At 35.1% G+C, this 13530-nt stretch overlaps 1 pseudogene; it reads right to left on the reverse strand.

Annotated features, from left to right (window-relative positions):
• Positions 1 to 9977: 9977 nt before the first annotated feature.
• LOC148947902 (uncharacterized) lies at positions 9978 to 12025 on the reverse strand (annotated as a pseudogene).
• Positions 12026 to 13530: the final 1505 nt, after the last annotated feature.

A 13530-nucleotide genomic window follows, 5' to 3' on the forward strand; every position in this document is an offset into this window, starting at 1 on the left:
TACTCGATATTATAATTTAGGAAGGAGACTTAAAAATTTCGTCTGTGAGGGTAGATCGGCCCTGTCACCCCTCCCTTGAGTCTGTTCTTGGTCGCGTTGTGGTAATCTCTTTCACATGGTCATGGATCAGTTTCCTGTACGTTGCCTGTTCGTCAGAAATAATAATGAACTATACTCGTAAATAGCTTTAAATTTGTTAGGGTGAATCTTTCGATTCGGAGGGAAGGGGTGGATGTAATAAATTACCATGTATCTAAAATTTTAAATTATTAAATGATTCTACTGTCTCTGCCATCACTAGTGTTTATTATTGTGAGTTGTAAATATTTTTTTTTCTTTGTAGAAATTTTTTTCTGCTCCCACTTTTTCTTTTACAACGACGGTTTTTAGATAAAGCTGTAATACTAAATAGGAATACTGTTAATAACTTATTTTGAATCCACCCTTATACCCAACAATTGCTAAATAGCTGCAAGACTGGAGACCTTGCGATCAACTCCATTCCTATTTGAGGAGTGGCGCCCCTCAAGGAAATTATAGCCTAGTAAACAACAGAGCATACGCACGGGATTCTGAATAATGGATAATTTTCTGGGCTTGGTATGTTTTGACGGGCGTCTTCGGGCTGGAAAACCTCTTCCTAGTTAATCTATCTGCTATGGGCTGCCTCTCCAGGGTACTATAATGTTCGTAGACATAAATATGTAATGAGTTGGATGTAATATGCTTGAGATTGTTTGTGCAAGATTTCAACTCTTCTTGTAAGAAAAACATCGATAAGTACTGATAACCATTTTATGACCACGATGGGCCCAGTATTGCACAAAGCCCCCATTCATGGAGGCCCCAGGGAGTTCTTGCTGTCCGGTTCTAAGCCGGCTTAAGCACTTTGGTGTAGACTTGAGAAGATATCAAAAATGATATCGTATCAAAATTTTGACTGACGAATTCAGACGATTCGAACTGGATTTATTAGGAGTTTCAGAAACTCATATCTCAGGGGTAGGAAGTATGAAATTAGGTGATATAGAATTTGTTTACTCAGGCAGGAAGGATGGGATACATAGACAGGGAGTAGGGCTCATGATGAATAAGGAAGCTGCCAAGTGTTGTTTAGGCTGGGAAGGTATTAGTAACAGAATACTAGTCGCTCATTTTATGACTAAAAAGTCCAGGGTATCAGTTATAGTAGTATATGCCCCTGTAGAATCGACTGATGGAGATACAGGTGACTCAGATGAGTTTTAATTACAGAAACAGGAACAAATAGACAGGGTCCCAGGTAGACATCTGGTGCTTTTATTAGAAGATTTTAACGCCCAGATCGGTAGAAATAGGGATAGATGGTATCCTATCCTAGGTAAATTTGGTGTAGGAAAAGAAAACAGTAATGGATACAGACTTTTGCAATTTTGTAAGTACAACAATCTAGTTATAACCAAGAGAGTCTGTGGTCATACATGTCCCATAAGTTAAATTTGTCTTCACGTGATTGTAAGACAGATAATCTTAGTAATTATGTTATTTTAAACCGAATACTGGCCGGATCAATACAAGATAATAGGTTATATAGCAATGCCGTTATTGATGTTAAAAGTAAAGACCACCATCTAGTAGTGTCAAGGGTTAATTTAAAGCTGAAGTATAGGAAGGGTAACTACCTCCCATGAATCAATGAAATTCGTACAGCCCAAGATGAGAATGTGAGGTACGCGTTTCAGAAGTAGTTGAATACTATGCCTGAGAGTATAAAATTTGATTATGTAGAAGATGGCTGAAATGATAGTATAACAAATTCTTACATAACTACAGAAGGTGTCTTAAGGAAAAAAGCTAGGACGGCTGCGCAGACCATCAGTGAACGAGATTAGAGCTCAACTGGAGAGAAAGAAGACTTGTACAAGAATTTTCTGAGTGATAGATCATATGAAAACAAAAGGAATATAAAGAAAGTGGAGAAAGCATTAAAATATGAACTAAGGAGGTGTGAAGTGGAGGCCATCAATGAAATTGCCGAGGATCTGGAAGAGGCAGCTAGACGGAATAATAGTAAAATATTGTACTGGCATGTTAACAAATTGAGAGGGAGTAGTCAATGCGGACTCGGCCCAGTTAAAGATAGGAATGGGGACGCAATTAGCGATAAGAAAAAAACTAAAGAGAGATTGTTCGGACATTTTAAGAATTTACTTAACCGAGATAGAGTTGAAGGAAGAGATATAGAGGAAAATGAAAAACGTTTGTGATACATTGGATGTGAAGGAAGATCTGTTTGTGAGGAGGAATTAGCAACAGTACTAAAAGGATTAAAAAATAATAAGGCCCCAGGTGCTGATAGGGTTGTAAATGAGTTTCTTAAATATGGTGTCTCTGAGGTTAGAAATAAGTTACTGAAGGTTATAAATATGATTTTTAAAAAGGGGAAGTACCTAATGATTTTAGGAAAACCTTAATTAGGCCACTTTATAAGAAAGGTGATAAAAGTGAGTGTGGTAATTATCGAGGGATTAGTCCGGTCTCTGCAGGTAGTAAAATACTTAGTAATATGATACTTTTTAGACTGAGAGATATCGTAGACAAAGCTTTAAGAGAAGAATAGTGCGGTTTTAGAATAGGTAGAGGATGTGTCGACCAAATTTTCACTCTTAGGTTAATAATTGAGAAGTGCCTGAGTTTCCAAACACCTTTGGTCCTCAGTTTTATAGATTATGAGGAAGCGTTCGATTCTGTTGGTAGAAGAGCTTTAGTAAGGGTTTTATCCTTGTATGGTATACCAGACAAATACATGAAAGTGATAAGTACTATGTGCGAGACAAACATTTCTCCGGTTAAGGTGGGAAATAAGGTACGCTGCTGGTATCTTACTAAAATAGGAATCGAGCAGGGCTGGACTCTATCCCTATTTATATGGATTATTTTGAAGGACTTTGTCTTAAGAAACACAGGAAAGACAATGGGAGACCACGGAATCAAATGGGGAGGAAAAAGTCTCCTGGACTTAGATTATGCTGATGATTTGAGCATCCTAGATGAAAATGTGAGCAAAATAAATGAACTGTTAGAGGTTTTGCGAGTTCAGGGTGCTAGAATAGGGTGGAAAATTAATGTTAAGAAGACTAAGTTACTAAGGCTTAAATAAGTGAAGATGAAAAGGTGAAGTTGGGTAACGAAAAGATTGATCTGGTGGACAGCTTCACTTATGGACAGCTTGGTAGTATTATTAGTAAAGAGGATGGGAGCAGTGAAGATGTCTAAAGTAGAATAGCCAAGGCTCAGGGTGTTATTTCACAGATAAAAAAGGTTTGGAAGGATAGGAAGAAAAGTCTGCAAACCAAGATAAGAATATTAGAAGCTACAATGATGACATTGGTCAAAGATGGATCTGAAGCATGGGCGCTCCGAAAAGCGGATGAAGATTTTCTAGATGTTTTCCAGAGAAATTGCCTACGGATTGTTCTGGGTACCCAGCTGACTAGAGCGTATTTCAAACAGTAGGCTGTACGAAAAGTGTGGTTCAATACTGCTCTCTAGGGATATAATGAAAGAAAGGTTGAGGTGGCTAGAGCACGTTGTGGGGATGAAGGATGACAGATTGCCGAAGATCGTTCTTTTCGGCCAACCGTCTAGGGCTAAACGGAAAAGCAGGTCCTCCTCGTCTGGGGTGGGAGGACGTCATAAAGAAAGATTAAAGGAAATGGGAACTTCATGGTGGGAGTAAAAAGAGAGGCTTTGAATAGATTAGGATTGAGGAGGAGCGTGCGTAGCTGTGTTGGCCTCAGGCGGCTTGGTGCTGCGGTGAGTTGTTAGTAGTAGTAGTGGTATATGTGTGTAGGGACCAGGGTAATCCACACTTAGTCCTGTGTTAACTTATGCACGAGCTTGTCTTAATTGACAAATAATTGTTGACAACAAACTTTTGGACAACAAAATGGATAAGTTAAATTGCGAACATAATATTATATTTTTCTTGTTTATGACAGTATTGAAGGGTCGGTCGAAAACAGGATCAGCCGCTTTGTGGCATGTTTGAAACAGGTTTGAGGCGGCATGGACGCTTCAAAACAAAAATGAATTCTTGTCGAAAAGGGGCATGTTTAAGAGCTGACGTCACAAGACTTGTTTTGTTTCTTAAACTAATACGAAGGTAATGACATGCCAATTCTAAACCAAAAAGGACTCTATCGAAATGTGGCAGGTACAGGCATCATGTCAAAAAATCTGGTTTTTGCTCTATAAGTTAATATGAAACCAATGGCAAAAATTCATTTGCATTGAATAATTATGAGTCTGCTGGGATTCAGTGGTAGAGTAAGTACTTTGAAATAAAGATGGCAGTGAGAGATAAACCCCTTTTTAAAAAATGGATGTCTTTTCAAATTAGGATTTATAAATACCTACTTCTAAGGTGTAGAATGTACAAAAATAAAAGTAGACATTTCATTTGCAAATATATTTGTTTCCTTTATGTATAAATTATATTTTTTGGGAGGAGATTGTATAAAACATTTAGTTAAAATTTTTGATGGTTTTCGTTCAAATAAGAAATTTTGTTTATCACTGGTTTCATATAAAGCGGGACTCTTGTTAAAATGGATTTAAATGGCCATGTTTATGGGAAAGGGGGGGGGATTCTAACCCTCTAAATAGCTCCCTCTTGAGCTATTGTTTTATCCTTATATCCTTTCACTCTATACCTTCAACTCTGTTTCTACTTAGCCTTTTGTGTCATTCCTATCTAGTATTCATTGATATAAAAAAAAAAATTACAAGAAACGTTGAATCGATAAATACTTTATTTTAAATAAGAGATTATTTTATAAAATACATGGTTGTGTCTTCTTCCACTGTCAAATCCATAGACACTTTGAGTGTCTGTTTTGTCGTTGTCGGGTAAACTTCGAAAGTTTAAATTTTCGTTGTTTTTTTTTCTTCTTTCTTTTTTGTTTAGCACTGAGGGCAACTTGAGGGAGGTCCTTGTAGAAATATTTGCGTGTTTCTTCGTCATCATGGCTTGCCACTGGCTGACAAAATCCTTGTTTTCTCACCTTTTTGATTTTATTTTTCATTTTATTATTTTATTTCCTCTGTTAGTTTCATATGTCAATTTTAGCCTGTGTGGTCTTAGAACGTATTTAAATATCAAGTTTTTGGTTTTAGTGATCTGTAAGGAAAGAGCGACTCGGTCCAACAACAATCAAAATAAAAAATAAAATTTATTCCTCAAAATCTACGGTACTGATGAAATTCACCTGATTTTTGACAAAGGAGGAAACAGCATCGAAATGTAATGTACGTTAATATTCAGCCTATTAGAGAGCGTATGTGTAGAAGTTTTTAACTCCTCTTTTCTATCTAAAATCTTGAATTGTGTACTTTTTACCAGAAGAGATATGGGTTTATATGTTTTGGTCTTCATGCCCAATTGTATCAAACCAAACCTAGAAGATTAGAAGAGGGCTTGTTTGATCGTGAATCACAAATATTACTGACCTTTGAGAATATCCAAAGATTGGAGGGTAGCTAGCAATTGTTCCATGCCTCTTTTTACCCATATATTGACAGATCAAAATTTGGCATTATTAATTTGATTTAAACAGTAGAAAGGTCCAATAATTTATCTTTGGGGAGGAAATGATCCCTTATAGTCCCAGAAGAAGGAACTACAAGCTACGCAGTTTGCCCACCGTTCACATATAGTATTTCTCATTGCAGAATATGAAAAAAATTATAATGGGAAGCGGTATTTTTTGGTAGGAAGGGGGTCGTTGAGCGGTATGAAGCCCTTCCGGGGGAATAATTTTCCATGGTAAGATTCAAGAACATTTCTGTGGCAGATTTTATACAGAAAGCATGATAAGATTTCTTGTCAAAATTTTAAAAACAATCTGACATTCCATTTATAGAACCACGATTTAAGCTTAAGAGAAACAAGAGCTATTTTAAATGTAAATGGAGTTGCTCATTTCTCAACCCTAGCTGTTTACTCTAGTTAGTTTCCGTTATCGTTCTATGACTCGTTCCTGTAGGAATGAGTCATAGAACACAAGGGCTGTCGAATTTGAAGTATTTTTAAATAACTTGCTTTTTAGAGTAAAGAGCGAGGATTGAGAATGCGACTGTAACGGAAACACTTCTGATCATTTAAATTTTAAACCTTGCTCTTTACTTTCAGTTGAAAAAAGTTTCTTTTTATTTGTTTATTCAACCAAATCAACCGGTTGCTGACGCCAAATTATAACGTGAAGTGGTGTAAATTCCAAAATTTGAAGGTATATTACCTGAACCGTCAATGGTGCCAATTGATTAATTTTCATATTTGCGATTTTGCAGATGAATCGTACTCACAGCCAGGGGGGGGAGGTGACTAAGAATATTACAATGCTCGCTGAATACTACTGTATGTCCTTGTGTTTTTAAAAGCTGCAGTGTGGCAGGAATTGTGAAAAATGTTATACTTGAAGGCTAAAACGGATAATTAAAAAAAGTTCAATTTTTGTTATAACCTTAAGTAAGTCTTTGTTCTCAAATTATTAGTAAATATTGGTATATTGAGGGAGGAGAAATATCTGTTATTTTAGGACAACCCTAAATAAAGTATTAATGACGATATTAAATTATATAATAGGGGAAAACTGAGTTTTTTAAGTGGAATTAATAATCTTCTTTAAAATCAAAATATTTGTCATCGTAAGTTTGAATAAATTAAAAAAAAACTAAATATAATATAAGGTAAAAGTATGAATAGAATATAACGAAGTGGATTTTTGAATGAAATAAACAACGGTTATCAAAACATAAATGAACCGGAATTGTTCTGCAAATGAAAAGGGTCATAGTTACAAACCTCTAAGCTTTTTATGCTAGTTTGTTTTTTCCATTAAGACTTTTTGTTATTCGTATCGGTTTTAAACAATAAAATTCGTGGTTTGTTTTGAGGGAGAATCAATTATCAGAACATTTGTAATCGTAATTATTCTCAAATTCTCAACGTTACAACTATAATCTTCTCAACACACTTTTGGCATTTAATATATTAGGTGGTTTTCAATTGTTGAATTTCTTGTACTTGCTTACATAAAGAAGTTTGGCTCTGTTATTCTGAGAGTTAATAAAATTGAAAAATCCTTTATAAAAATCAAAACGAGTCAATTATAAATTTCAATTGTGAAGCTAAGACCTCACTTAACCTTTGCCATAGCTGTTTTAAAGCTATCTTTAGCAATTTGGTATTTTATAAGATAAAAATAGAAGGTTCGAATCATTATACTGTTTTAGCTGATTTATAGCTAATTGTTGCTGTTCTCAACTAGTCTCTAAAGTTACTTTCATCCAAAGAGCTTGTCCTTGCTTGTTCATTTTCTTCATAAATAACTTATTTATTTATCAAAAAAATATAGGAAAATTGTGCGGAGAATATTTGTAAGTCAGAAAATATCGATTGGAGTAGTAATATTACGATAAAATTTGTGTGCTTTGCCTAATTAGTCACAACTATGTATTTTTAATTTAAAGGAATAATATTAAGAGAAATTAAGTACGTGACAAAAAAAAAATATTCTGTTTTTTTTGAACACCTATTTTCGAACATTTAATTTGGCATCCAACGTCATTACCTTATAAAAAGGCTATTTCTATTGAATGCAACAAATGTTTTGTCAGATGTAAATTTTATTAAATACTGGGGATATACAAAAATATATTTTCTTTTTAATTCCCACAATGTGACAAGAATTAAAACGCAAAAATATGGACTAAATTGCTTTGTTTCAACCTATGATTCCTAATGTGAATGTGTTCCAAAAAAGTATTTATATTTGAAAAATAACCCTTATAGATGGCATCTTTTACAAAGCATGAAACCAACCTATTTCATTGAACGAATTTACTTTTATTAAGACGAAAAATATATTTATTTTGACCCTATAATTACATTATATTGATTGTCTCTTTTGAAAGTTCATCTTTAACATAATAAATCAAAAATAAAATATATTTACAAAAAATAAAAAGGCCAAGATAACGCCGCAGATTCTGTATAGTCTTATTCTAAGCAAAGGACTCTGTTAAAGAATGATGCAATGTATAAAATTTCAGATAATAAACTTTCACTAAAGTCCTTCAAAACCTCCAGCCAGTATTATGCATTATTTCGTTCTTCATTCATTCTTTCCAGTAATCTTCTAGGATCTTTCTGAATCCCTATGTCCTGAAAATAATGTTATTAATTAATTAATCGCTTCAATAATTGGATACACTAGGATTCGAACCCTCACCCTCTCGGACAAGGGATCCTAAATCTAGTGCATCAATCCACTCGGCTAGGAACCCAAAGGGTATGTAATTAGGATAAAAAGCTCTTAAAAGGACCAAAAACAACTATCATAAATAGCGAGGTATTGAGGAGCAAGGTAAAGAGCAAAGTTTCACCCCCCTTATTCATGGAATAATTCCTGTTCTGTTTTAGTTTTAATCCTGGTCCTAATTTTCTATTGAAAAAACTTTTTTTTAAATTTAATTTACACAAAAAAGAATGGACAGTTCATAGAATAAAAATAAGCACAAACTAGAAATTGAATCTTTGAATATGGCCATGTATTGTACTTGTTTGACAAAAAACTTTTAGAACTAGGGCAATTATGTGAAAAATTTAGAGAGCATTAACTTGAATAAGTAAGTATCATTACAGCTAGTATTGAATCTGAATAAGTTCTTGGCCTTTCATATATATTTGGCAGCGAAAAAATTGTATTTATAAGAGCCCCAAAGTTAATATTAACTTTGTTTTGGGGACGGGCGACTTAAAATTTACAATTGTTGCAAATGTTAACCATAATTGAATATACCTTGCAATACATTTAGGCTGTACTTTTTGACATCCATAAGCCACTTACTGTTGACCTACTACAAAAAACATATACAATATTGCTTTTTGACTCTTTGGAAGACGATAACAGTTGACAAAATTGATATCTCTTATTGAATTGCTATATAATCAATAAAAAAGTTCGTGAATCTAAAAAAAGGCAATTTTCCTATGCTCGTAGATGCTTTCATCAACATTATTTAAATCTAATAAAATTGGGCTGAGTGTTTCGCTTTATTTGCTATGTTTTATGGCACAGATAAGGGAATAGTATTACTAGCATTACAACTACCTCTTGGTACGTTATAAATCATTCATTTACAAAGAAACTGAAGCTTACACAGTAATATAACAATTGAAATTAAACAGTAAAGAAATTGGAGCGAAGAAACAGCAATATTATAAAGTTGACATGTATTTATTATAGTCAAATTTTATAGAAGATAAAACAACCGCATTTTCAAATGTTAATAAATAACTCTTAATATGGCAACATTAATTAAATCTGCTTATTCCAAAAAGTTCATTAAGTGGACACACGCTTTTGAAACCATCGTGGGATCTATTGTTTCATTGCTGTAGTTAATTATGGGGAAAAGAATTGGATAAATAATGCTTAAAGTAAGCTCTATAGAATATATCATTTCTTAAAATATAATCCTGACATGTTAAATAAAACGAACAGATAGGATTAAGCTTGAAAACAAGCAAAAACAAGATGTACATGTCTTTTTCCCTTAGAATTGATAGTAGACAGTTAAGAACACATCAACTCATTGAGCTGGAAATGTGAAGGATTTTCTATAGTCAGGACTTAGGAAAAAGTGGTCCCCTGGTATTGGAGGATTAACATACGGGGGTGACCACTTTTAAAGGCAAAAATGGCGCAAAGGGGTTGCTATGCCACTTACTGGAGGGGGAGATCTCGCGTTGACTAAAAAAAGTGTGATGTCCGTAGGTACTACAACGGCTCCATACATTTTAGCTTGATTGGATGGTCTAGGCCAATTTTTAAAAGCCAAGGTTTACCAATGAGATTTCTAACTATCTCTTTAGATTCGACCAAAGCTGAGAAGTTAAAAGAGTATATAGTATAAAAAAAGTCTTAATGTATTCACTTCACGCTGTATAAGAACTGATTTAAAAAAAGACTCTTTTTCCCAGCCCGCTCCGCTAGCCAGTTATAACAAGTGGCTCTTCTGTTCTGTATTAAAAGAGATTCAAGTACCTGGACAGCAAATTTGATTCTATATTTATTCATTAGTTCAATAGTTTTCTTATTTACCATTTCAGTATCATCGTTAATCAGTATCATCGTATCATCAGTATCAAATAAATCTATGAATTTCTTAGATAGTGTAGATCTATCTTTTGACCTCTTGTACTTAGAAGGTGATGGAAGATCAATTGACATTGCGCTTCCCAAATAGGTTATTTCATTTTTCTAGTCTTGGGCGTGTTTGACAACAAAAAACTCACAGCTTGAAGAATCTACTTGTGGAGCTATTCTGCACGAGTCAATTTCAAGTTCTATTTAGCGTTTATCCACTCCCTTCATCAAATTTTTTAGGTTGGAAAGAACTAGCCTCCCGTGAGCGTGGTTTAACGGCTTCTGGCTATCAAGAAGATAGAAAGTTTTCCTGGAGAAATCACATATTCCCAAAATGAAATGATTCTTGGACTTCGTATTCGTTATATCACACATATTGACACACAATGGAACAAACAGAACACTGCAATCATTCGAAACATCACTAAAACTCTCTCTAGGCCTATCTGGGTAAGTATTTAAAGCATCAATGCTTGTCAAGTTGAAAGTAGAGTAGCAATAGATAGGTCTTGCTGGTACATAGCTAGAAGTCACAAAATTCACGAAGTATGAAACCATGCCAGTTGTGACTCAAGCACCAGGCTTCAGCAGTGATTCCAGGTCTTGAAAGAAAATCGGAAACACGTTTATGTCCCTCAAGGGACAACCAGTAGCTCTCCACCAATCAAGTATCTCTCCGTTTTCTATGATAGCACAATCGGTAGATTTGACCACTATTCCAAAAAGCCTTTTTAAATGCTGGATCAGTTGCTTTGCTTCGTCATACAAATCACTTATGGGACCTTTAAACGCGTAACCATGACAAAGAGCTGTAGGAATTGTAGACTGGTTAGCTTCAACATGAAGATTCAGTCTCCTTACCCTTTTTTGGGGTTTCACCAGTTGAGTGGGGCTATGCAGCCTTTTTTGAACAGTCTTCACAAACTACATCTTCCGCTTGCTTTGCAACTTTTGAATTATGATTCCCGTCAGAGCTTTTCGATTGGTCTTTGGAACTCTTTTTAAGTGAAGCTACTTCAATAATTTCTTTTTTTTTCATTTCTGAAACCCGTTTCTAATGTATTCTGTTCCCTGCTCGTTTTAAAGTTAGCTTTTGCAGTTTCATTAATTGACGGTGAAAAACTCCCCTCATTCTGATCATCACTATCAGCAGTAGACGACAATTCATTGGCTGCTAGAGAATCTGCTGCAGGTTTAATATTGTAACAGTCCTGAATGTTTAATGAGCTTTTTATTCCAGCCGTCATGCACCTTTTAGATCTCCCTTTCACGTTCCTGAGTGTTTTAACCTGTGTAACTGATTTTGCTGTTGCTAGTGCAAGTCCTCGAGGTCTTAAAACTATTATTTTGCAAGGACACGCAGAGATTCCGAAATCATAACAACAATCACAAACTTCAGGCAAGATATTCCTCTTGGCACCCTTTGTAACAATGTTATTTCCTCTGACAGTGATTGCTTCTTTACGTGGTGTCAAAACATTAAACTTATTTCTAGTCAGATTTTAAACAAGATAAACTTTCTTTTCTTTGCAAAATTTAACATTTCACATTCTTCATCGAGTTTCTGCTATGTCAACTAATCTACTTTGGTGGTTATCTTCTCTTGTCATCTTTATTTCCCAGAAGGAACTTGATGTATCTTCGTCTTGGACCATGCGCAGAAAAGATTTAGTCCTGGATTCAAGTGGATCTTATTACTTCTTGGTATGAACTATGTTTTCCTTATATGCCTTCTCGAGAAGCCTAAAATGTCCTAGTCTCTTAAATCCGCGAGAAATGTGTGTATAATTTTCATCGTCTAAACGAAAAAGACCCAAGATACAGCTGCCCATTGGTATGCATCGCTGTTGCTCTATAAGTCTTTTCCTCTCAGCATTACTCTCCGGTATTGTTGGTTATTCCGGAGACTGGATTAAAGTCAGCAATCTGGGAAACGATGAAGGCACAATCATGCTTCAACATGTCAGATTCAAAATTATCTCGCAAATAGATAAATGCAGGGATGGACCATTTCACAAGCCTGTCAGTTCTTATTAGGTAATAATCATCTTCACTGTTTGATCTTAGCAACTGAAGAATATCGTCTTGAACTACCTTGATGTCTTCTTTAGATGCCCCCATTTTCTGAAGTGCATGTTTTGCATTGATCCGATAGTGTAGCCAGCAATGAGCAGCCTGAATAAGAGGAAATATTTTTGCTCTCGAAACGTCTATACCCTTTTCTCTATCACTCACATTTTGCGGTGAATTGATGCTTGGTGCTTTCTTCAATAGAACTATAAACAGCTCTTCATGCGAATCAGCTGATCTATTTGTGTGAAGTAAAAATGCAATTGGAATCAGGTGTTGTCCCCTTATGGTCGAAGTCAGGATATCGGAATGTCAGAGCTGAAACCCAGTAATTTCCAATGCTATATTTGGTATTATAATAGAACACTACCGGGATACCGTGTTTTACAAAGTAATCAACTTCTAAGATGGCAAATTCTGATATACAGGTGATGGCTGCTTCTCCTTGCCCAAAAAATTTTTCTGTCACAACAAAATCAGTTTCTGTCATAAGATATCGAATCATGTTACATGTGTCTTTGGATATCATGCTTTTTCTGGCCAAAGAAAAGGCATCCTTTACCTGCCGCTGACTTCTTGGAACATTTGTCTGCAGCTCATTCACTGTCTTGCTAAACTCGTTATGGAAATGTTCTCGGGGCGTCATTGTTGTGGCTTTTGCTACTTTTTTGGTTCTTTTTAATACAGATTTTTAAGAAGGAACAAAAGAGATAGCTTTTATTCCTTCTTTCTTTTTATGGATTCCATGGGGGGTCACAATTGGATTTTCTGTCACAAGTAACAACATAATGAATCACCGTGTATAGGCAGTGCTCAAGGGGACAGTTGAATGCACATTGCTCATATCGACAGATATATCTCTTCAAATCAACCATCTTGCCTTCAATCATCCGTTGTTTAACTCTCTATCTGAAGTTTGGATGAACAGAGTGTACATATATTGTGTGTTCCCCACTAATTCTGCTATAACGGTAACCATCAGACTTGTACTCTTGTATGTATTGAAAACTATCTGAATATACTAAAAAAATACTATCTGCTGTAGGATAGGCTGGAGCTTTGTTCTTGCAGAGTTTAAACTTTGATATACCAGTTTTGTGAGCAGTCCTTAAGATTATGGCAGCCTCAGTAGATCTAAGTGCCGATTTCATGGTTTCGTAAATATGTGGGTCCACTGGATTAGGAAGTGAGGCGCCATGTATTGTTTGAATTACACTTGGAAATGGATTTCATTTTGAAAATCTTGTACTTTTTGGGCCAAAAAACA

The sequence above is a fragment of the Artemia sp. Qi Xiang Cuo genome, chromosome 10 (genome assembly GCF_049724085.1).
Source record: "Artemia sp. Qi Xiang Cuo chromosome 10, ASM4972408v1, whole genome shotgun sequence".
NCBI lineage: Eukaryota > Metazoa > Arthropoda > Branchiopoda > Anostraca > Artemiidae > Artemia > Artemia sp. Qi Xiang Cuo.